This window comes from Cupressus sempervirens, chromosome 2, assembly GCF_028749045.1.
Source record: "Cupressus sempervirens isolate cs-2001-9-10 chromosome 2, ASM2874904v1, whole genome shotgun sequence".
Taxonomy (NCBI): domain Eukaryota; kingdom Viridiplantae; phylum Streptophyta; class Pinopsida; order Cupressales; family Cupressaceae; genus Cupressus; species Cupressus sempervirens.
Window position 1 is genome coordinate 95977194 of NC_143119.1, and position 27341 is coordinate 96004534.

A 27341-nucleotide genomic window follows, 5' to 3' on the forward strand; every position below is an offset into this window, starting at 1 on the left:
TATCTTCACAAAATCATTACCTAAGGATGCTGATAAATATCTAAGAGGTAAACTAGGGGTGATACCCCTATCAGAGGCTATGTAAGAAATAGAAGGAGTGCCCTACATAAAACAAGCTGATGTTCATATAATACAAATTGATGTAGTGGATCTTACTTTAGGAACTGCCTAAAGTAATCATAGAGCTAAAAATTAAAATTAGTCACAAACAAGGTGACAGAGGGAGAAATTTAGGAAACTACAAAGCTTGTATTTGCATATTTTAAGGATGTCAAGTTTTTGGTATAGGTCTTTGGCATTGTTTTCAAAGAGGGAGAAAGTACATTAAACTGATCATCATTAGAAGAAGAGTTTTACTAATCAAGTGCAAGAGATAAGTGGGAAAATGTCCTAAACTGATTTGCTGATTCGAGAGGGAGAAAGATATCAAGAATTGAGTCAAAATTAAGAGGGAGACATTGATTAAAGGGCCAGAAAGAACTCATCAAAGGGAGATACTCCATTGATAAATATAGTATAAAAGAAAGAGGGAAAATTCTTAATCTACCTAGTAAGAGGGAGATACAAGAAGGAACTCAGAGGAAGTTTTAAGAAAAAGTTTCGTAACCTAATTAGAAGATGGAAGTTGTTGATAGAAGGAGGAATACAAGCTCTTTCTTTGGTATTGCCTTATTGTTTTAACATAGTCAGATTGGTTGAAAAAGATGTTCGTCATTTGATTGACTTGGTTGATCAGTTTGGTTTGCCATTAATGCCAAAGAGGGAGATTGTTGAAAGTTGATTGAAAAAGAGGGAGATTGTTGAAGAAGACTATGTGTTTCAATCATTATTTTGTCACTAATATCAAACCTACTATTTTTTGGTAAGACAATTACTTATAAGATTCAAGTACCATCACTTGGTTGGTTGATAAGGAGGATTTGATCAATAAGATGTAATAAAAGCACCTAGATGAAAGGTTGAGTTATGATTATGTAATGAATTACAAGAATTAGTTAAGATAATGATGACATGATGAATTGATGATCTACTTAAGGTTACAACATGGTTGGCTACACTTAGAAAGTTTAGAAGAATAAGTTAAACAAAGTTTGCCTACCAAGCTTGACTGAGTGGATAGTAGGTGCTAACCAAATTTAGTGAATGTCAAGCAAAATAGTTGATGTCGAGTAACTTTTAGTTGATATTGAGCATGAATAATGTTTAGTTGATGCCAAGCACTAGTAAAATTTAGTTGATGCCAAGTGATTTTATAGTTGACACCGAGCAATATAGTATGTGCCAAGAATTAGTAGGTTGATAATGCCAAGCTACTGAATTATGATAAAGATTGAAGATTTTCCAAATCTAAGTCAACAAGTTTGTTTTCTTGGAACTTGTAAACTAGGAGGAAGATAAGGTTGATGAGCTAGTGGCACAGGATTTGATGTAAACCATTTTTAGGTGAATTCAAATGGATTCTAGGAGAAGTTTCTAGAAAAAACAAGATATTGGGTATATACATTGTATCCTACCTAATCCATCCAAAACCCTGATTTGAATGATGGATAATGAGCTAGAAAAATATTCTAATTTCCTATTTATAGGAATGTCTAGTCATGAAGTAAAGAGGTTGGAGAGGTTGGTGTCATGTGTGAGAATCTAACGAGGAGAAGGAATTAAGGGTTTTTCTTCATCACGTGACCCAAGAGAAGAGTCTGCAATGGCATGTTAAGCAAGAAGGCTTAAGGAGATGAATGCTTGAAGGGTGAACAAGATGTCAGAGTTGTAGAGTATGAAAGCTGAGTAGAGTTGAGGACAAAACATAGATCTATAATCTATAAGTGAAGTTGTAAGTCATATTAGATCAAAGCTCTACTGTTACTCTCTAACAATTGTATCAGTTTGGGGTCAATCCTTTGGATTAAGGTTGACCTAACAGTCATTGGAAAATCCTTTAATAGGATGGTATTCCAAGTGAATGGCCTAAAGTCCTCTAACAAGGCTCACCCTTAACAAGGTGATTGAAATCCCTTAACCGGGTCAAATTTAACAATGTGTATTGTAACCTTTAATAGGGTTGGCCTTTCATAGGGCATCATTTTAGAAGAGTGAAAAGGAGTAGCATGTTACTGGTGGTTTTTCCCAAATTGGGTTTCCACATAAATCATTATGTCAAGTGTACTGATGAATGTGTTGTGTTTCATGCTTTACATTTTTGCAAATTGATTTGACAGTAACATACAAGTTTTAGTAAATACACAATGGAGACATGCACAGGTATGAATATTTTATGGGTTCACTAAATTGTGAAAAGTTTTATTTATATATCTGAACCTTGAATAACCGATTCACCCCCCTCAGTTATTCTAAAGCAATTACAACAGAAATACCTGATGTAGACAAAATTGATGTAGAGGGAAGAGCTTGGAACTTGATAGATGAAGTGCTTGGCACTACTATCAATGAAGTACTGAGCTAGACTGGTGTAGAGATTGATTGAGGCTATCACCATGCTTGATGTTATTAATGTTTTACTCAAAGAATGAGGAAGCAAGGCTATGACCATTGTAGCAATCTTAACTGGGTTGGTCTCCTCAACATCTTGTGTAACTTCCTCGGTAGCTTCTTGCCCCTGTTCCTCTTCATGATCTATATTATCAAAATGAGTCACCTCTTCATCATCTTTCTCTTCATCTTTCTCCTCTTGATCATCATAATCTTTATCACTTACACTTACAAGAAAATCACTCAATTTGTGAAGAAGATAGACATTCTTCCATGTGTTTGTAGCATTTTTCACAACATGCTCAATTTCTTTCAATAGAATAAGACAAGTATTGAATCTTAAAGTTAACTTTTCTTCATTTTTCTTCAAGGTTTCTTTCACATCCTTATCACTCAAATTTGGCATAAGCTACCTTAGTGTCTACTCATGTATATATATTTTAGTTTGCATGACATGCTCCCATCTTGGCTTAATCTTGTCCATTAAAGCATTAGGAATTTGCTAAGTAAGCTAGTCTGGTGAGTATTTCCACTTACCCATCTTGGATATTAATATATCTTTTATCTACTTATGCTCATAAGTAGTCCTAGTCTCATATTTTAGTGCCTTGAAGTTTTTGATGCCATAACTTGATTCCAACTCTTTCATTCTTTCCTCAAATGTGGGTGGAGACCTCTTGAAGATTATGTCTCCTCCTTCTTTATTTGCTTTCTTCCTTGATGATCTCCTTGTAAACATGACAATGGATGTATTGGTAGGTTTGATAATGATTACCATACCCTTATTCTTCAATGGCTCTTCTTCTTCTGAATTTTTCTCATCCCCTGCTTCGTCATCCTCACCTTTTTCTTTAGTTAATAGAAGAGTAGAGCTAGTTTTCAATTTGGCAATCCTCTTCTTGCCCTTGTTAATTGCCCGAGGAGGCTGTTTTTCCTAGTTCTATCGTAGCCTTTGCCTCATCATAGATGCCAAAGTAAGAAACCTTAGGATCCATTGGTTCATTTATTAATGCCTCAATTATGTCCTTAGTTTCATCAATGTTCACCTCATATTCTAGAGGTTTTACACATGCAATTCTTGGCTTGATTGCTTCAATATACAACTTGTCAATATCTACCATGAAACAAACATCGTCTTTATAATCCTTAACCAATTTCCTTGGAATCTAGAATCTATTATTCAATTTCTCCTTAAATGCATCAAAATAGTTGTCCATGATACTTGCATAGTTTTCTCCCATTTCAGCAATATACTCATTAATCTGATAAAGGATTGGTACATATTTTCTCCAAAAAATAGTACCTTTTGATGGAAAGAATTTTTGAACATAGAAAAACAAACATGTCAAGAGTGAACCAAACTTACATTGATTGTTTTTGGAAGTCCTAATGCTCTCCATGTTTTTTTTTTTTGAACTGGTTCAATAGTAAATCGACAAGGTCAAGAGAAAGGTTATTCTTGACCAAGTTATATGCCAAATCAACTGTTGCATAGGATACACTGTTCAATCTACTCAAACTATAGATTTTTTGGGCAATGACATGAATACTAAACTTCAATTCTATGTTAGTGACACTACTTATCTTCATTCCCCTTCCATCCCACTCAGCTAGGGTTTTCTTCTCTAGTTCAACCCAACCTAGGATTTTAGTCATTTTAGCTTTTGCCAACATTGGGAGACTAGTGATCCTATGGATCATCTTCTTAATTATCAAAACTAATTACTCCAACCACAACTGACCATTATGCACATGACTAAGGATAAATCTTATCCATTTCACTTGGAAATCTTGTGGCATGGGGAATGTGGGTTAAACGTTTTTCCTTGAGATGTTGATGTTCAGGTTTCAACACACCATCAACACATAAGTCCTTCAAACATTCATCTATCTCTAGTGTTTCTATATCTTGTATAGCACATTTGAAATGTGAATGGATATCATTTATCAATAGTACATTGGGAGGGATTTGAGACTGCACTCCACTCGGATCTAGGATTTTTGCAACTATAGGAGTCAACTTGAAATTTGATGCCTTCCATTCCACACCACGAACCAACATGTCTGGACCTCTTTTCACTTTGCTACTAGTGGATGCCATCTTCACTCAATAGGGTTTGAGAGAATTAAAATTTTTTTGGTAATAATTTTCTCAAATCACTCGAATGCTTCGAAGATCACTCTGCATAAATAGCTCTTGAAAATTTATGGTGAGAAACAATTTCACTCTTTTTATCAAAATTTTCCATAAATGCCTGGTATGAATGTTAGATCAAATGATAGACTATCATCCACTTTACTTGCATTGAATACTCAGTGGAGTCTTCCATGATTTGGTAACCACATAAGAATTAGTTACTCCCGACCTTACTCGTTAGTTTGTAACATAACCTTGCTCGGTAAGGAAGGTAAGTACTAACTAGTACTTCTTAGTCGATGATCCCTTTTCATCTTGAATGCTGATTTGGATCTTTTGTCTTGTCAACTAGAACTAATATTAGATGCCTTCTTCAATATCCTAGTTCTACTTCTCCTTTGAGAAATCAAGTGGAAAGGGTGGAGTCACTCAATACTTGAGTGACTTAATCATCATTGCTTAGACTTGCATTCTCGATAGACTTTGGAACCCATTGTTGTCTCATCTACTTTTTGATGTTATCATCTTTTGCCTTCTTTTCATCTTCAACACTTCCAGTACTCATACAATTCTTGGAAAGATGACCAAGTTTTGTACAAATGAAACATCTTTTGGTAGTATCTCTTTTCCTCATGTGATGTTTCTCACAATTCATTCTAATGTGTCCAAATTCTCCACAGTAATGACATTTGCACCAAGTGTTATAGTTCCAATTAAATATAGCTTTTACAATTTGTTCTACTAGATTCAATTTCTTAGTTTTGCATTCTAATGACTTGTGTCCATGCTTCTTACATTTGTGACATTTGGCTTCAAATCTTGGTTTTTCTTTGCATTCATTAGCCTTATGACCATGCTAATTACAATTATAGCATTTTCAATTGAGTTTTTCTTTCCCATTGCTCCAACATTTGTTTGATGTATAGCCTATTTTACCATGCTGACTGCAAGTAGGTTTTTTATTCTTTTGAGCTCCTTGCTTGGATGATTCACCTTCTTCTGTATATCCAATTCCTACAATTCCTTTTTGTCTATAATGAATTTTTTCATTCAATTGATCCATGTCTACTTGGGATTTCATCATTCTTTCATTGGTTTGTCTTTTAGTGTTTAGATCATTCTACAATCTTAGATTCATGATTTCTTCATTTGCATTGGTGAGCTAATCAATGAAGTCTACTTGCTAAAGGGATAGGTGTTGAATTTCATTGTTCTTTCCTTCTATCTCTTCTCTTATCTTGTTTTCTCTTCCATGACTTCACACAATCTTACTAACTAAATTTATTACTCTCTTCTTAGTTTGCTTACTCCTTCTTGAAGAGTAATATTCTTTTCCAATAGTTCTTTGATTTCTTCGTTAGCTTCAACTGAATTGCTTGAATGGATGTCTTCATTTCTTTCTTCAATGTAGAGTGGATCATTCATCTGGATTGCAAGATCTTTTCTTCTTTTTAGGAATTGAGAGAGTTGTTCTTTTCCTTTCTTGAGTTGTCCAATAGCCAATTCCAAATCTAGATTCTCATTGTTAATAGCCTTGTCAAGTATGAATACCTCCATTGCCTTTGATCTTTGCTCAAGTGGTTAAACTTTTCTCTGAGAACCACAAAGCTCTGATACCAATTGTTGAGAATATTATGATAGGCTAAGTTACTAAGAGGGGAGGGGTGAATTAGTAACTTATAAAACTTTATCCTTGATTAGAAATTAATCCTTCATGTGTATTTTGATCTAATTGCATGCATGAGAAAATTAAAACATTAAAGCATACATAACACTTTTGACACACAATTTCAGTGAGCTAGAAACCTTCCAAATAGAAAGTAAAACTAGGATGGGGATGATACCCACAAGCTTTAGTTTGTAGTATAAAGTTGGTCTATTAAGGCCTACAATGATCACTTCTATTTATTTTCCCTGTTAGGAGCAATAAGGACTACTAGGTCCACCTTGCAAAAGGATTTACAAACATACAATGAAGTATGCACTCAGTAAAGATATTTACATAAGATTGTTAGGTCTACCATGTTAAAGGATTTGATTGATCTACCTATTAGGATCAAGTAGTAGCTGATCTCTAATTTGCAACTTGGTTTGCTAAATGAGATTCCTTTGAGTGTACAAATCACCTTGCTGTGATAGATAAATTTTTGCTGCTCCTTGTACTATTGTAGCCTTTGTAATTTTCTCTTCTTCTCTTCTCTGATGATTACATTACTTCTCTTTGATGATTTGGATGTGATATAATACATTACATATATGCCAATCCAATTACACAATTACAAAGTTGGCCACAATACAAGTTTATACAAATATTACAAAGTCAGCCATAGTGTAGAAACTTAGGTTCTGAAGACTGAATCAGTGAGGTTTTGATACTCAGCATCCACTATTAATGCTCAATATCATCATGCACTCGATAGATGTAGAAGCTCAGTCCATACTGATCACTTCCAAGTAGTCTTGAACTCTGTCTATACTTGTGACTTGATGAATACTGTGAAACTTGACATATAAACTAAATTACTTGATTCACACTGCATAGCTCTGTCAATGCTATCACTAAGAGCTCAGTATAAATTGAGTCACTTGGTTAACATTGAGTAGCTTGGTTAACACTAAACTCCCATCACATCAACTACAAACTTGGTAAGCAATGCACAACTCAGTTTACATTGGTAAACTTGGCATACATTGAGATGCTCAATTTACACTGCTGTGTAAGAATTTTCCTTAGGGAAAAATTACCCAAGATCAAGGAACTCAAGCACAAGCATAGAATGGACCAAAGCATGATCAGAATAACAATATGATATTCAATTGACATAATTTCATGTACATACACACTAGGGTGCTTGAATATAAAGGCCTCTGGAATGCTTCTAGAATGTCTAGGAGTTAGCAATATAATAAGCCTCACAACTAAGCACATGTCCACCTAGTGTGGATTATCCTCCATTAAGCATAGGAGTTAGTGTGATGATGAAAGGATAAGCCTATATAGGTGGGTCACATACAATTACATTGTAGACACCATATACTTAATTAATAGTGCAAATAACTATGTTGTCAACATGACAACTCGATTAATTATGAAAACTCCAGTATTGTAGACACCATGTGCTAAATTAGAGTTGCTAATAACTGTGTTGTCAACATGACAACTCAGGTAATTATGCAAAATCCAAGGTTTCAAACTAATAAATAATAAAATAATATATTGACCTAAGTAAAATTAAGTAAAGTGTAAATAGTGAATACTTATTTACACCAATACCCACCCTTAAGTGCAACTTAGGGGAATACACTTAAGCTTATGAAAGCTAGGATGAAATGCATGATGAGTCCTAGCTATGAGGCCATGTTAGATACCCATGTATAAAATGCAATTCAATGAAATCTCTCATAAAATGGAGAAAGAGGGAAAACCTCATGGGAAAAACCCTCCCCCAAAAGGAGAGATGAAAAACAAGATGCATGGATGGATGGAGTAATCAAGACCCTCCACCCCCCCATTATGACATACATCAAGTATATACAATAGAGAAGTATGAGAAGAACACAATCCCAATAGAGGAAAAGGTCCCCCCCTCACCAAAGAGAAGAAGAAAGGAGACAAGGAAGACCCCCCCCCACAAAATGTTGAATGCCCATTAGTGATAGCTGCTCCAATGTAGAAGTTGATCCATGACTGCTTAGTAATGTTCCTCCCCTTTGGAAGAAACAATATCATAGGTACAAATGAGATACTTCCCCAATGTGTAGAAAGAATCTTGATGACGAATGGTATCTCTAAAACCTACACAATTGCCCTTGTGTCAATGCTGATGGTCGCCCCTTCCAACATTGCTGAAAAGAACAAGTGTAGATCTAGCAAGGATGGATGTAGAACCTATCCCAAAGAACCAATTGTCTCCTCAAATGATAAAGAGACTTCTTGCAACTGCTGTACATAAGGATCCACAATTAGATTAACCTGGTAAGACCAATCGTGTAGAGAATGGATACGAGGGTCAGAGTGAGCCCTCACAATAACTAGAGAAGGATATTCTTCATCAAAGAGAAGATGTATATATTCAATGATGTCCCTCAAATCTATAATGCGTGAGTCCACAAACAAACGTGAAATATCTGTTATGTAGTCATCCATTGATGCTAGAGTTGGAAGACTAGGTGTACCTTGTTGTGCTGAATGACATGGACCTATCACTGTAGCAATGTATGCATGTGGAATGTGCTGATATGGTGACATTGTGCTATATCTGTCAATAGGATCCCACGTATCTAAATCTATTGAATCACTATCATTTTTGTCACTATTAGTTTCCACAATGTATGAAGTATGGAGAGGATTAGAGGATAAGCTGGGTGAACTTTCCTCAAAGTGAACATTCCTCCCTATGAAAATCTTATGAGTCTCAAGATCCATAAGTCTATATTCCTTAACACTATCTCCATATTTGATGAAAGTATAAGGCCTTGGTGGTGGTTCCTTGCATTCCCTTGAAGATATGTTTGCCCATGCTGGACAACCAAAAACTTTGAAGTGTCTCACAACTAGTTTTCTACCACACCATGCCCCACAAAGGAGTTTTTCCATTTAAGACATAATGAGGAGACCTATTAAGTATATTATTGACACTACTTATAGCTTTCATTTCAAGTGATGGATCAAGAGACTTAGCTTGAATCTTGCAACTTGTCATTGACTTAAGAGTTCTAATCCTCATTGCTGGAACACTTGTCTTTTGTGGACTAAATGCTATTGGATTCTAAAGATCAACACCCTCAAGTTCATAAAAGTCTCTAAGTCATGAGTTCACATATCTAATTTCATTGTCCATATGAAGAAATTTGATGGATTTCCTTGATTGCTTTTCAACATGACCCTTGAAGGCTGAAAACTTATCAAAGACTTCATTCTTGTGATCAAGAAAGTAGACCCATGTGCAACATGAAAAGTCATCAATGAATGTGAGGATGTAATGACCCTTGCTAATTAATGTACTGCAAAAGGACTTGCTAGAACTATGTGAACCAACTAAAGAGCTACTAATGCTCTCCAAGACTTCCCTTTATCAATGTTCTGTTCTAGATGCATATCCATGGAACAAGTTGAACATTCACCCTTAGAAAAGTTGATTGTAGGTAGACCTTTGACCATATTGTTTGAGCAAAGTGAATGAAGATAGTGGAAGGCAAGATATCCATAACGCTCATGCCATAATTTGCTTTGTGATTGAGATTGTGTCAACAAGGTATGTGACAGAGACTTAGGCACAAAGTGGGAGAAGGAAGAAAGCCTTATGTCATGATTGAGTTTACCCACTACAACCAATGAATCATCTTTAAGATTGCGCACCATTACTGAATCAAGAAGGAACTCAACTTTATTTCCATATCCATAGTGAGTGATTTGTTAGATTGAAAGGAGATTAGAGATAAGGTTGGTAACATAGAGAAATTCTTTAAACTCTCCATTTTCCATCTCAGCTTGGCCTTTCTCTTCAACTTCCATTTTTGTATTATCCCCTACAAAGATCTAAGGTACCTTAGAATACTACAATGAAGAAAAGTATCCTTTTGAAGAACCCATATGATATGAGGCACCTGAGTCAAGAATCCATTCCCCTAAAGAATAGGAACCTGCCATAAGTGCTTGCCCTTTTCCCTTTGAAGTGGGTGGAGTTGAATCCTTGGAAGCATTTGACACATTGATTCTGTTCTTCCTAAGTAGGTTTTCCAACTCATCAATTCTCTTAGTCTTCCAATGATGCTCATCACGATTTAGTTTCTTGCAATATGCAAAAAAAAGTTTATCCTTATCATTGTTTCCCTTCTTGTTGGAAGAATAATTGCCTTGCTATGAGGAGGAAGATTGTTGTGTCTCTGATTGTGATTTTTGCTTCCATTTCTTTTTCTTTCTGTTGGTAGAAATTTTTCCTTGTTGATTTGATTGGTTCTCATTGAAAGCCACCAATGCTTTGATCTTTGATGACTTGAGAATTTCCATGTCTATCAACTTGGATTGTTCCAACATCAACATTTCTACAAATGCATCAAATGTAGACTTAGTGAAGGCATATCCCATGGTCAACCTATGAGTGTTGTAACTCGAAACAAAAGATGCATACTCTGAAGGTAGCCTCTTCAAAATGTGATGAACCAATTAATCATCCTTCATGGGATTACCACATTCTTTAAGTAGTACTCTCAATTCATTGGCTTTATTGATATAGTCTTGAAATGTGTCAAAATTATTAGGATCCAAGAGAAGTAGATCATCCTCAATTTGGAATTTTTTTTCCTCATCCACCTTACCATACAACCCTTTAAGTTTGTCCCAAGCACCCTTGACTTCCTTAAAGCTAGAAATGTGGAAGAAGAGATCTCTATGACCACAACTCCTAATGATTCCTAAAGCCTAATTGTCTTTAATTTGCCAATCAAATAGTGCTATAGCATCAATGGGTTTGGTAATTGTACCATCAACATATAGATTTAAACCTTTTCCCATTAATCTACTCCATACAATATCTTTCCATGTAGTATAATTGTGTGAAGTTAGAAGTGGAGTTTTAGGTGAACCCATGATGCAAAAAATGAAAGGACCATAAAAAAGAGAGACACAAGAACAAAAGACACACCCCCTATTCACTCAATCAAAGAATCCCCCCAAAAAAGATGCTTTTGGCACTTTATATGTAGTGCATTTACAATAGGCCACTTGTCAAAATGTACAAAGTGGACTTCTAATTTTTCTATTTACAATTACCTTTTGAGATTCAAATCTGGCACTAAGCACTGTAGCTTAGATGTAGAGCAATTTTGAAGAGTAATCAAAGCGATACAATGCAGAAAAAGACCTAATTCTAAAAGTGATATTTTTGTCCACACATCCCTATAATCTAATTGTAGATTTGGAAAGTAGATGAAAAATTAAGCACTTTCAAAAAAAAAACCTAAAAATGTGTCTAGATGAGCCCATACGGAGTGTTTGAAGTTGCAAAATATAGGATTAGATAGGTACAGTCACCAAAAAAATGCAATTTCTAAAAAATTCTTGCACCAAAACCATAAAAGAATAGCACCACTAAAAAGTTTAGGAAATTCTACCTAAAAAAAATAAAAAAATTCACCTAATTTGGAGTCTGGATGACTAAGTTATGGCCTCCCAAAGTCAGACTGCCAAATCAAAACTAAATCTGGAGAGGGGTCTGGGCAGAAAACTATGAGCTTAAACTTCAAATGACCATCACAATAGTGTATTCTGGCCTATGGATGACGATCAAATGGGTGTCAATTTTAAACTAGTGACTGGCCAAGGTCAGCAAAAAAGGCCTCTAGGTGATGTGGTAGGTGACTTCAGCAATCATGTTAGCAACTATACAAAATAGTATGGTTGCACATGTGGAATAGTACAGAAGTCCTACGTGGCACTTGATGTGTCCTTGTACAGTTTTCTGAGTCACAAAAGTGGGGCAAGGTGGTGTTGAGGTGGTGGTCTAGTCATCCTTGTTGATGTGGCACCACATGCTCGGGGTCTACTGTGGACATGGTGCTTACTCAGCAGTGTACAGGGTGTTGCATGGTAGAAGTTCCACGTATCACTGATGTGGCTTCTAGCAGGTGACTGTTCATGGTGGCTAGGAGTGTAACAACAGGTCACAGGGGTGCCAGAAAAGTTCTTCTGGCATTTGTAGACTAGCCTTTGGGCCAAAAAATTGTTTTTCATGAATTGTTGTGTGGAGTGCTAATAGAGCAGGTCATGGCATGGGTAGGGAGGATGTGGTAGTGTTGCTGGGCAATAGTTGTCCTATTTACATGGAGTGTGTCTAGCCAAAAAATGCACAGGGGCCAAAAGTCAAGCCGATGAGGCTGAAAACACAGTCAGAATAATTTTGTCAGTGAGAGGATTTTATTGATCGCTGGTAGGATCTTAATCCCACATTGACCTTGTTGCTATGTGCAAAGAGATTAAAAATGAAGATGCCACGGGTAACAAATAAACAAAGCCACCGTGGAATGAGTGGTGTCGGTCGAAAATTGTCATTGCCAATCACTATGTAGGTTGGTAGAATTTGGAAATGCCCAGAATGAAATATTTCATCAGATCAAAAAAATATTCCTCTACGGGAGTTGGGGTTTTACCACCTGGTTCCTACAAAAATATTTCTCCAAAAAATTTCTCTGTAGGCCTAGTAGGCCAAAAAAATAATTCTGAAAATTTTGAAAAAGTAAAATTCTAAAAAAAGTTGAAGATGGAAATTGCAGAGAATTACAGATCTGAAAATAAAATTAAATAGATCTAAGAATGATCATACCTGATTTGCAAATCAAGCCTTTGGGTGCTACTTTGCAAATTTTTTTTTGCCTCAAACTTGACTATGGCCTAGGTTAGGAAAATTTATAGTCAAATTTTATAGAATTGATGCTTCAGATGCAATGACGAGGTCCTCTTTGGCTCTAGATGCTCCTAATGATTGCGATACTCTAGATCTAGGTTGAGGTCCCCCGAGAGGTGAAGCAAAAAAATAGCCTCCAATGGCTATGTGAGGAGAAATTCCCTCAACTCTGATACCATGTAAGAATTTTCCTTAGGGAAAAATCACCCAAGATCAAGGAACTCAAACACAAGCATAGAATGGACCAAAGTATGATTAGAATAATAATATGATATTTAATTGATGTAATGTCATGTACATACACACTAGGAGTGCCTAAATATAAAGGCCTCTAGAATGCTTCTAGAATGTCTAGAAGTTAGCAATATGATAAGCCTCACAACTAAGCACATGTCCACCAAGTGTAGATTATCCTCCATTAAGCACAGGAGTTAGTGTGATGATCAGAGGATAAGCCTACACAGGTGGGTCACATAAAATTATGTTGTAGACACCATGTGCTTAATTAAGAGTGCAAATAACTATGTTGTCAAACTGACAACTCAATTAATTATGCAAACTCCAGTGTTTTAGACACCATGTGCTAAATTAGAGTTACTAATAACTGTTTTGTCAACATGCCAACTAAGTTAATTATGCAAACTCCAAGGTGTCAAACTAATAAATAATAAAATAATGCATTGACCTAAGTAAAATTAAATAAAATGTAAATAGTGAATACTTATTTCCACCAACATGTTGATTATCACCATAGTAGTAACTGCTCGGCACAAACTAAAATTTGTCCAAAGGAATCGATAGCAATTGTAGAACACGGTAACAATTGAAATGCTTGGTTAGCACTGTTAACTGTACAATAAGCTCGGTATATACTTACAATCTGAATAAGTGTATGTCACTAATAACAAACATGACTGGAATGTCAACAAAATGAACCAATTATATTCAAGTATTTTGACCTCATTTTAATATTTGCAACGTTTGCATATTTTTAATCAACTAAATATATTACCAAAAATAATTTATCTCAATTTTGATTGGTTCAAATTGTAGACACCTAAAATTGATTACACCGCTTTGGTAATCCTATTTAGTTATCTCTAAAGGCATCATTAATTAAATTCCTATTTAATTAATCCTTTGCCATCCCCTAGTTGATTAATTTAATTAATTATCTATAGTCCTAATTGATAAATCAAATAACCTATTATTTATCAATTAATCCTATTCTTCTATCTAATTCCAAAATCCTCATTTATTAAATAAATCTATTTGATAAATAAAGCCCTCAAATCTAATAACCCCTAAACTATCCTAAACCCCCTTTTTAGCCTAATCCACCCCATCCACCCATACTAAACAAGCTTAGCCATTAACTCACCCACCCTCATGAATGCCATCCACTTGTAAATCTCTAACAAGCCTAATCTAATTCTAAATCACCTCTAATCCCCCCCCAACCTTGTCACATTTCCTAAGCAAGCTTAAGACTTTCCTAAGCCAAGCAAAGTCAACAATCTCAACTCCCTCCAAAATATCCCAACCACTAAGCTTTGAATGCTCTTACAAAGGCCATAAAGACTCTTACAAGCGCATTCATTGCTCTTACAAGCCATTATAAAGGGTCTTTATGAAGATATTATCCCTTGAGCCTCCTTTGTTGACTCATCCATCCCCTTGCCTCCATCCACTCACCCTATGACATGTGTCACTCTCTGGTTGGTGCTAAACAAACACAATCCATGTGCTCCTCTTTGAGTGCATCCTATCCCTCCTTAAGCTCTCATCTCTCCTTGCATCTTAACCCTCCATACCTCAAGCCCTTAGCCTATAAATTGAATCCCTTCCCAAGCCATATCATCACAACCTTTAAGCCAAAGTTATAATGCTAGTTTGAGAACCAAAAGCCATCAACCATACCCTTATAATGCCAAATTGAGAGCTCACAAAGCTACCAATTTTCCATTTAATCATCCCCACCATTGAAGCATAGAGAAAGTTTGAGCATACATACCAATCCTTTATTTAGACTCATCCCTAAATCAAGTGACCATCCTCATTGGGAGAGCCATTCCATGGCTCATATTCTCATTTGAGGCTTTCACTTTGTCTCTCATATATGTTATGATTTTTATGAAAGTTAATGCTTTGTTCTCTTAATAGATTAGTATTTCTTGCTAACATATTTCTCATATACACAAATGATTTGGTCTTATAAGACCCTTTTTCTCGGATCTCCTCCATATATATTGCATTTTTAAACAACAAAATTTTCAAAGATTAAAGCTTTATGTACTTTGTTAAATTAAATTTCACTCAAGAGTATAATAAAACCTTATTTTAAATTTATGTCAAAAGTGTAATAGAATTTAAACTATTAAAGTTTTAAATTTTTAGTAATTCAAACTTTATTAAGAAAACAATTACAGCTTCTATGATATTATCTTACCCAATCACATCATATTATTTATGATCTAAAGATAATAATTTTATTTAATATTTTCATATATGTTTACATAAATGATTAAAAAAATCTTAAATGCAAATGACAATTTTTCTCTATTCTATTAAACTTGGAGACATTATTTTAAACTTCAAGAAGTATCATTTTTACTATATATAAACCTTCTTTCAAATCACAAAAATGAAATTTTATTGGAGATGATTTTTTTTTTTAGATCATAGGTTTCAGATTTAGTGCCATAAATAAATTGAAATATACCAATATTCATATTGACTTTGAATTTGAATGAATGTTCAGGTTTAACAATCCAATATTGATTTTTAAGGAAAGTGATTAAAAATTTATGATTCTATATAGTTTAGATTGCAAACATAACATAGTAAATTGAAAAAATTAATTTAAATAGACATAATAGTGAGATTGGAAAAATAGATTTTAGGTTGAAAATTTAGATTTTTAAATTAGATTGAAAATATGCTTTAATTTTACTATGTATATGATAACTCAAATCATTTCATAATGAGAAGGGCTACTCTTATTTGGCATGTGTATGTGTTATGTTGTCATATTATCCACATTTCAAGGCTTTCATTTTATTTTGTTGGGTATGTTTGCATACATCTTATAATATTCGTTAATATTTGGTTAATACACTTTCTTATGGTGTTGCTAAATAATTTTAATGTTTTATGTGCTAACTACTATATTAAATGGTTTTAATTATTGATGTACATAAATACTCAAGGAATTGCATTGGTTGTCTTCCAACAGTTCTAAATTTTAATTTATTAATTATATCTTTAAAAAAATGAAATAGTTTTTTTTTAAAAAACTATATAAAGGACACATTTATTTTATTAATTATAACTATAAATTTTAGTCTTTTTGAACTATTCATTCTATTAACTATAATTGTAATGACAAATAATTATAACTATAAATTTTATAAATTTAATAGTCTTTTTTGTTCTATGAACTATAATCGTAAGGCAAGTACATGTCACTATGTGGCACTTGTTTTCCTTAATTTTGTGATTGAGATGATACAATATTGCTTAAATTTTTTTTGTAATTAAATTTAGTGTGGTGTTGTTCATATAGTTTTGGGGGAAAATGGTATTTTTAAAATGAGGTACATGAGGTTTCTGGTATCATGGAAAGAAAAAGATAGCAATATGATCTCAAATCTTAATTATACTCATGTAAATATGTAAATCTGATATAAAATTTTGAAATGACATGTTAATAAATAATAAAAGTAGAAAAGTAACTTTTCATTTAATAGATTGTAAATATGGAACAACTTTTGATGGAAAAAGAAACTTAGTAGCATAAAAAGAAGGGTAAATGAAAGCATTTTGTTGGGACTTTTGGGCTAGTAAAACTTAATTTGGTTAATTAGAAAATATAATTTTAAATTTAATATTCAATTTTTAACTTGAAATTTTTGAGCTAATATTTTTGACACTCTTGCCAAAATGACACTTTCTTTTGTTAAAATGATACTTTTGCATGTGTTTTATAGGAGCTTGGAGTGCATAGTAGAGGAGTTGTTTTTGGATTATGCTTTCTGGTAATAGCAACATTGTTTGTCTTTTAGTTTTTTGTTATCCAAGTTTTTAACATATCAAACTTGTTTAATGATTTAGTTGGGTGTTTTTTTCATGAAGGTCTCTTCAAACAATTTAGCTTGGCATTTCCTCGACAAGTAATTTCTATAAATTCAAATAAAATATTTTATGAAACTTTTGTTTGTAACATAGACATCTTATGACAGGCAAAAATAGGTTATCCTTTTCATGCAAAATTCAATTAAGAGTTGATTTAAAACTCTAAAAATTCCTTCTAGATTTGATGCATTCATGTTAAAATTCTTCTTCTCTAAAATTTCCATAAAGACTAATTCGCTTGAAGTATTTTTAATGTAGATTCCAAGTTAATTCGAATAAGAATTTTACCAGAAGGTGCTAAAGAAAATATCTTCTATACCTAACCCAATGATGACAAAATGATCAAAATTCTATGGAAAATGGTGGCAACAATCATAAATACATCCAACCATATTTACTTAAGCAAAATCTAGCTAAATCCAAGAGCACCTTGTAATGCCCCCAAAGCTTTGGCAACAAAGAATATCACTATTGGCTTCCTTCAAACTAGGACACTTCTCATGTAGGAACCAATGATTTGAATCCAAGTTCAAAAGTAAGTTTGATTGCTAAATTTAAAAGACATGGAAATTGATGTAGGAGCATCTTGGGTGTAACAGCAATCTTGCATCACCCAAAAATATTTTTCTTTCAGTCTTTTCTATTTTAATAAGGACTAGTAGATAGGGTGGTTACTATTTCTAGGAGCTTACTATTTTTTAGTAAGTTTGTCATACGAACTCAAAATGTTCTCATTTTCTACATGAAGGTTTGTTTTAGAGTTAGAAGCCTACCATAAAAATCTCATTGCTCTAGCCTAAGTATTGGAGAAGTTATTGCAGATTTTTGACAAAAAATTTAGGAGAAAATTCTTCAAGCTCATCACTGGAGGCCTTAGAGTTCCTGGATGAGGTCCAAAATCTTGACCAAAGGGTGCTTATGCAGCCTGGGTTCGTAGATTAGGAGCTGAAATTTCCAAAAAGTGGTTATAATAGCCAATTGGAGCAACAGTTCGAGAGTTATGGCCTTCCAAAGTTGGGCTACCCAAAATTTCTAAAATAATTGTCAAAGATGTATTTGAACGACTCTATATGTATTGTTAGGGTCTGTCAGCCCTAGGTATTAAGTTTGAATGTCTAGAAATTTCCTGGACAACATAAAATTACCTATTTAAAAAAGGCTCAAACATTGTCTAGGACAACTCTGGGTGGTAGTTTGCAACTAAGTCTTGCAAATTACTGTAATGAGGGTGCCCATGTGGGTTAGCATATTGTACTTGTGAATTCTATAATTCCACATTTGCAGCAATAATGAGAAGTCCATATTTTGATCTCGGATTTGTTTTTCTTTCTTTATCTCTATTATGGGTTTATGGTATTAAGGCGAACACCCTTCATCAAGTGGGATCAGAGCTAGAATTCTTGAGTATGTGGAAAGATTGCCGACTATGAGATAGTTCGAGGATGAGGATGAAGTAGAAGAAAATGCCAAAGCAAAGGTAGTTCTAAACCAAGAGGAAGAGAGGCTTTTTAAGGCCATCTCCAAGATTGGAAAAATACCTAAGTTTGAAGTTCCATCATTTTTGGGAAATCTTAACCTAGAGGAGCTGATTGATTGGATCAATGAATTGGAGGAGCACATTGAGTATGAAGATATTGAGGATCCTAATAGGGTCAAGTTTTTTAAGGAAAAATTGAAAGGACATGCAAAGATTTGGTGGAAATAGGTATAGTTGGAGCAAAATAGAAAGGGAAAGGACAAAATCACCATATGGGATCAAATGATAGCTCAACTAAAGCGATAATTTATTCTTGTGGATTATGAGCTTGATTCATTGAAGAAAATGCAAGGGAGAAAATATGTTCAAGAGTATACCAAAGAGTTCTACTGAGTTCTCATTAGAGTTGACCATGTAGAAGCTGATAAGGAGAAAGTGGCCTATTATCTTAATGGGTTAAGGCTAAGTATTCAAAATGAGTCGAGTCTGGTTTGAATGAATAGTATTGAGGAGGCATACCAATTTTCCCTAAGAGTTGAGGAGAAACTGAGCAATACATTTGACAAGAAGAATAGTGGAAGAGATTGTGGTGGAAGATCTAATGGATGATTCTATGGAGGGTGTAATGATGATCAAAAGAACAAGGATGAGGTTGGAAGTAGTAGCCAGAACTAGAAGGAAAATAATTCCAATCATTTCCATGATTAGAACAATAGAGATAAGAGAGGAAGAAGTAGAGGACAAGGATATGGAAGAGGAGGCTTATGTGGGAAATGTTTTCATTAATGAGAAGAAGGCCATAGAGCATTTGAATGTTCCCAAAAACAAGGAAGGACAAAGTGAAGAACATAAGGCTAGGCTAGAGTTTGACATGTTGATGAAGATGCTAGATCATCAAATTTTGAAGATGCTAAAAGAGGAGAAGTCCTAATTAATAGAAGAGTCCTACTAAGTGGTGAGAATGAACTTGATCAAAGTAGGAGCTTGTTTTGCACAAGGTGTAGATGTGAAGATAAGTGTTGTGATGTGATCATTGATGGTGAAAGTATTGGCAATCCTGTGTCAAAAATGATGGTCACCAAGTTGAAGCTGAAGAGATAGAAACACCCATGTCCATACCATATTGCTTGGGTGCAAGATTACCACAAGGTCATGGTTAATGACAAATGATTAGTGAAGTTCAAAATTGGAAGCTACTAGGATGAGGTACTTTTTGATATCATAGCTATAGATATATGCCATATGTTGCTAGGTAGGCCACGGTAGTTTGATAGGCATGTTGTATGCAATGGGTGAGAAAATACCTACAGTTTGACCAAGGATGGAGTGAAGCATAAGTTGAAGCCATTGAAGGAGAAAGAAGAAAAAGGTATGAAGTGCTGCTAGAATATGTTTTGTTGATGGAAAATAGTTTCCCAAAGCTATGAAGCATGAGCATATGTATGTTTCTATAATTACAAAAGATAGTAAAGAAGAAGTAGAGGAGGTACTTGAAAAAGTTGTAGATATGGTGGGAGAGTTTTTGATATTGTCTTAGATAATGTACTTGATGGATTACCCCCAATGAGGAAGATTAGTCATGTTGGTAAACAAATTGTTCTTTCCAATCTAACTCTTCAATACCCAAAACTTATTAACAATAACTGATTACAAGAATCAGGAAATCACACTAGGTGACTGATTTCCCTCTAAATTTGGAGGTAGAACTCCCTTGAATTTATGATTTGCGATGGATTTCTTTATTCCTAATTCTAAAAAGGGGGTTGTTCTTGATCAGAGAATAGGAGAGGAAAACCAAGTTGGGCCTAAATAGGAAGTAACTCAAGCTAGGATTTTTGTCTTAACACTAATGAAATTTGTGAACTCATACATCTTATGAACCCGTAGAATTTGATGAAACAATATGAATTCTATTTATGGATTAGATATTTAGTAGAATGCTTTTAACTCTAACATGCAAGAAACTACCTTAAGAAATAATGCAGAAAAAATCTCCTTTAGCCTCAAATAATACTATTATTATCTTTTGATTGTTGTATTGAACAGGGGGAAAAGTTTCTCCTTAACTCAATTAAGCTCAAAGAGATATCTTCAACTATGATAAAAATGGAACCATAAATAATTGATTAAAAAAACATTCACTTTACCTCTGCAACATGAAGTATTTCACACCAAAAATTAGCTGACCTTTTTTTAATATTTTAATTGGGTACATATAGGAGTTTGAGATGACCATTACAACATGGAACTAAAGTAGTTCATATCCTCAAAAATGACAAATGGCTAGAAGCCAATTGTTTGTCACAATTTCACATCAAAATATGAAAGGGTGGGAGAAAGATCACTTTGCCTTCTTTCCCTTTTCTGACTTCGCCTTATAGGCTTTGGCATCAATAATGATCAAAATAAGCATTCATGCATTCATAGCATGATGTTGTCGTTAGCTTATTTTCCCACAGTCCCATAGGCTAACTAGGACATTAAAGGGGCTTAGAGGCCATTTGGCCTAGACAGTTTTAGTTGTAGGTCTTTCTGAGGGGTTCTGAGGCAACTTTGGGCATACTTACTATTTATAGTAAGTCATCTTGGACATGGCCGAACATTCAGTCACAGTGGTATGTCGATGGTAATTGTTTGAAATCGACAGGAAAACTTATTTATCATTGATAAGATTTGTTATGCATTGATAAAGCCATTTTATAAAGTTAAATTTAAATATTTAACTTTATTAATGCATAGACTATAGTTTGTGGGAAATATTTAAATTAAAAGAGTTCCCTTTATTTTTATAACACATTGGAGACATAAGATGCATAAAGGGAGTTATGTTTTATCCCACATTGAGAAAACGAAGGATTGAGCTCTTGTGAGAACACTATAAAAGAAATGGAAGAGCTTTTTTTTGTATGCTTGGATGAAGATTAATGTTATGTTGCTGGATATCTGATTATCGAGCTTGGAGGACAGAATCCCTCTTTGCTAGCATTCCCTTCACTGTTGGAAGACACAGTCAGGAGGATCAAGGGTGTTTTCACTTCAGGAAACACACTGGGTTTCATTTGGGGCATTCGCATAAAGAAATTTACAAGGGTTTGAGGTGCAGATCTGAAGTTAGTTATTGCTATAGTGCCGCATGAACAATATTTTGCTACAGTCGGCATGAACAGTATTTTGCTACAGTACGGCTTGAACAATGTTGGTATCAAGTTTACTTTTTTTTTTGGCTGATTAGAAGTTTGGAGGGCTGTCGACTACATCTGCAAAATACTACGGCAACTAATTCCAAGTTTCTTCTGTCAAATTTTGATACTTTGCATAATAATTGTTGAATACAAGTCTGAATAGTTGTTGAAGCCTTCAAGGCAGCTGTAAGTGCACATCTACATTTAAAAATCACCCTTTTATCAACAGATTGAAAGAGTTTCCAGATTTTTCATATACTGTTGAATGTGTGCCAAGTGTTTGTGAAAATGTTATGATGTGTATTATGCATTTTAATGTCACTTCATAGTTGTTCATAAATCTACTCATTGGAAAGCAATTTATTGAGGAAATCAGCTTTATGAGTTTGCATACAAAGTGTTTGACAATATTCCTTAAGTTAAATTTCTACAAGTCAAAGTTCAAATCAGGGGTGGATAGTACAGTGGTATCAGAGCTATAAGTCCTGCCATCCTGTGGAGGTCTTACAGGAAATTTGGAACTGGCGGATAGAGGGGAAAGTGTTTGATGAAATGTCAAAACACTAAAATTAGAGCATTTATGTTTGAGCATGCGACAGGGGCCTTATAATTTCCGTAATACCAGAGCAAGACAAAGTAGGAGTTTAGACCTGCAAAGCAAACAGTCTAGTTCATCCGTACAGGGGGGTATAGAATCCAGTCATACTGACACAACGAAGGTATTCTTTGATCAAGACAGCAATATGGGTGATCGAGATGACAGGAATACAAGATTAGGTGGAGGCGAGAATGTCAGTCCAGATCCTAGAGAGGAAAGATTCTTACAGTTATTAGAGACCTTGGTACAGGGTCAGCGAGTAGCAGAACAAAGGGCACAGGAACAGAATCAGAGATTGGATCTTATGATGCAGATGATGGCTCGTCAAATGGGGTTGAATGCTAACATGGGTGGAGGAAATAATCAGAATGGTAACAATCAAAATGGAAATGATCAGGATAAGACACATAATGGAGATAAACAAGTTGGGAACAATTTCGGTCATGCACCCCAGCGAGCTAGGATAGTGAGTTCAAGGCCCATGATTCCTACATTTCCTCCTAGAGCTCCAGAGCAGCTCGTACCAGAGCCCCAAATTACTAATATACAGGACCAGTTGAGGAGAGATTGGGAAGTTGGAGGGCCAGATTTTACTACTGCAATTACCTTTAGGGAGTATATGGATGTGTGGATGAAACATATGCCACGTGGACATGACAGGAACCAGAGCTATGAGCTACGGAAGAAAGTAGGGAGACTTGAGTTACCATATTATGATGGCTCAGGAAAGTCTACAGCAAGAGCTTGGGTTCAAAAGCTTGACACATACTTTCAATTGAACCCTATGCCTGAGGAAGAAGCTATTAAGTACGCAGCAATTCATCTGGATGGGTTAGCACACGAGTGGTGGCATCATGGTATGGTCACTATGGGACATGCACAAATTACCTCATATGTGGAGTTTACAGAGAGGCTAATTGAACGTTTTGATAGGAAGGATCCAGAACTCCATTTCAAGGAGTTAGCTTAGCTTAAACAGTGGGGATCGTTGGAAACATACATTTCAGAGTTTCAAAAACTTGCAGTGTTAGTAACAGATGTATCTAAACGGAGGATACTAGTTCTATTTATGGATGGGTTAGCTGATCCGTTGAGAGGATGGATTAAAGCTCTCAACCCTCCCACTTTGCAAGAAGCCATTAAGAAATCTCGTGACATGGATTCCTCTTTATCTTCAAAAAATAAATTCCAGGCAAAGAGTTTCCCTTCAAGGAAAGATAAGGATAGGAAACCTTTTCATAAAGAGGTTCAGCCAGCTAAGGAGGAAAGTAAGAGGTTGGAAAATGAGACACTTAATGATCTTAGGAAGAAGAAGCTTTATTTTCATTACAGGGAGTCTTGGGATTTGTCACATAAGTGTCCATTGAAAGCAAAAGCTAAGCAGATGGAGTACTTTTCAGCCGAAGAGTCAGTAGATGGAGATTCAGACTAGTCATCCGAATCATATGGAGATGATGATAGTTCTTCATAGGAGGAAGCACGCAGTGATAGCATGATAGCTTAGTTGTCAAGTATACAGGAGGCCATCACTTTTAGAGTTAGGGGAACCTTGGATGGATAGAGAGTTGTGGCACTCATTGATACAGGGGCGACACATAACTTCATTGATGAGAAGTTTGTGACACGTAGAGGTCTACATAAAAAGGAGCATAGGGGATTTAAGGTGATGGTTGCCGATGGCTTCAAAATTGAACGTACCAAGAAAATCTCCAACTTGCAGCTTCATTTGGGAGATTATGACATGATAGGAGATTTCTTTGTGGTTAACATTGGTGATCAGGATATGGTGCTTGGGATGAACTGGATGAAGTCTCTGGCAGAGTTTACATTTAACCTTGAGAAAATGGAAATGAGGTTTGAGGAAAATGGTAAGAAGATAGTGCTCAGAGGTTTGTCAGATGGGAGACTTTGAGTGGTGTCACTCAAGCAGATGCAGAGTTTCTTTAGACATGATCAGGTGCAATGGGCAGCAGAGTTTAGAGTAATGCCTGAGATGACAGAGCAGCATAAACAAGAGTATCCACCTGATGTACAAAAAATAATAACCAAACATACTAAGGTGTTTGGTGAGATACCTCCAGGGAGACCCCCGGATAGGGGAATCGAGCATGTTATTGAATTAGAGGAAGGGGCTAAGCCAGTTATCATCACACCTTACCGCCATCCGAAGAGATGTAAGGATGAAATAGAAAAGGCAATTAAGGAGTTGATTGACATGGGACACATACGGCGAAGAAAAAGTCCTTTCGCTTCTTCAGTAGTATTGGTGAAGAAGAAGGACGGTACAATGAGGATGTGCATTGATTATAGGGAACTAAACAAGAAGACAATCAAGAACTGATACCCTATCCCATGCATCAATGAGCTTATTGATGAATTGCATGGTGCATGCTACTTCTCCAAGATTGATTTGAGATCCGGCTACCATCAGGTACGGGTTAGAGAGGTGGATGTGGAGAAGACAGCTTTTAGATGCCACTATGGACATTTTGAGTTCTTAGTCATGCCCTTTGGGTTGACAAATGCCCCTGCCACTTTCCAGTCCTGTATGAATAGAGTGTTCAGAGATCAGTTGAGGAAGTTTGTGTTGATATTTTTTGATGATATACTGATATACAATCGTACTTGGGAGGAACATTTGAAGCATATTGATACAGTGCTCAGTATTCTAGAGAGGGAGTCATTATATGCCAAGATGAGTAAATGTGAGTTTCGGATGACAGAGTTGCTCCATCTAGGGCATATTATTAGTGCAGGAAGTGTTCGGGTTGACCCAGACAAGATCAGGGCCATTTTGGATTGGCCACCACCGAGGAACACTTCACAACTCAAGGGATTTCTCGGGCTTTGTGGGTTCTACCGCAGATTTGTGAAGGAATTTTCACAGATAGCAGCACCACTTATAGATTTGACACAAAAAGATAGTTTCAAGTGGTCAGAGAGGGCTCAGGATTGTTTTGACAGGTTTAAGGAGCTGATGAGTACATGTCCTGTTTTAGCCATTCCAGATTTCACCAGGCCCTTTGAGTTGCAGTGTGATGCCTCGAGAGAGGGCATAGGAGCTATTCTCATGCAAGACAAACATCCCATCACATATGAGAGTAGAAAATTATGAGGTGTGGAGAGAACCTACAACATCTACGATAAAGAGATGCTAGCAATCATGCACGCGCTAGCTAAGTTCAGGCAGTACTTAGTGGGAAGCCGGTTCACAGTAAAAACAGATCATAATAGCTTGAAACATTTCCTTGGATAGAAGGACCTTAATAACAGGCAACAGAAATGGGTGAGTAAATTACAGGCCTATGATTTCAACATAGCCTATGTCAAAGGGAAGAAAAATATTGTTGCAGATGCTTTATCTAGAAGGCCTCATTTGCTTGCTGTTGGGATAGTCATGGATGATTGGAGAGAGATGATCTTGGCAGAATATGCTAAGGATAGTTGGGCATCTAGCATTATTGAGGGAGCTATTCAAGATAGTTGATACACTATCATAAATGATCTGATCATCTACAAGGAAACGAGTCTGCTATGAAGTAGAAGATTTTGAGGGCATTTCATGATTCACCAATGGTAGGACATCCCAGATTCTTTAAGACATATCGGCAGGTGAGAGAGCGCTTCACTTGGAAAGGACTCAAATCAGAGGTGCTTTAGTTTGTGAGGGAATGCCCTGTGTGTCAACAGAACAAACAGGAACATTCTTTTTCGGGTGGTTTACTATAGCCCCTACCCATACCAAAGAAGAAGTGGGAGAGCATTTCCATGGATTTTATCATGGGTCTCCCCAAGGCACAGGGTCGGGATTGTATCTTTGTTGTGGTAGATAGATTGACGAAATTCGCACATTTCTTTGCAATTTCATCTACATATTCAACAGCACAAACAGCAGAACTATTTTTTTGAGAGGTATTCAGACTACATGGGATACCACGGAGCATAGTCAGTGACAGAGATAGCAGATTTATGAGCCACTTTTGGTAAGAGTTGTTCAGGTTATGTGGAACAGAGCTCACTTTGAGTACCAGCTACCACCCCCAAACTGATGGGCAGACAGAGATAGTGAACGAATGGGTTGAGGGGTACCTTCGAAACTACATTGTAGGAGAGAAAAAGGCTTGGGTGAAGTGGCTACATCTAGGGGAGTACTACTATAATACCTCTTTCCATATGTCTATTCAAATGTCCCCTTTTATGGCACTGTAAGGGTATGATGCTCCTAATTTTTTGGATTTGTTATTTGGAGATAGTAGGGTGCCTAAGGCCAAGGATACTTTGCAAGAGTGTCAGGACATTATGCGATCCTTGAAGGAAAATTTGCAACAAGCACAAAATCAGCAGAAGCAATATGCTGATCAGCACAGGGTTGAGAGGTCTTTTGAGGTGGGAGATATGGTGTACCTCATGCTACAACCGTATAGATAGTCCTCTCTCAAGAAGAGTGGAGCAGAGAAATTGAAACCACGCTACTATGGACCGTTCAAAGTAATCAGGAGAGTGGGCGAAGTAGCTTATGAGTTGGAGTTGCCTGCAGACAGTAAAGTGCATAATGTGTTCCATGTGTCACGCCTTAAGAAGGCATTGGGTCACAATGTGGTGCCTTCAGTAGTATTGCCACCTCTTGATGATGAGGGAAAGCTTATCTTGGTTCTCGAGGCCATACTTGACTCCAGGGAGAGGGTGCTTTGCAGGAGGACTATCAGGGAGTATCTAGTGAAGTGGAGGAACCTACCTGTCGAGGATGCTACTTGGGAAAATGAGCAGATATTGCAGCATCCAGAGCTAAAATTGCTTGAGGACAAGCATTCATAGCATGATGTTGTTGTTAGCCTATTTTCCCACAGTCCCATAGGCTAACTAGGACATTAAAGGGGCTTAGAGGCCATTTGGCCTAGACAGTTTCAGTTGCAGGTCTTTCTGA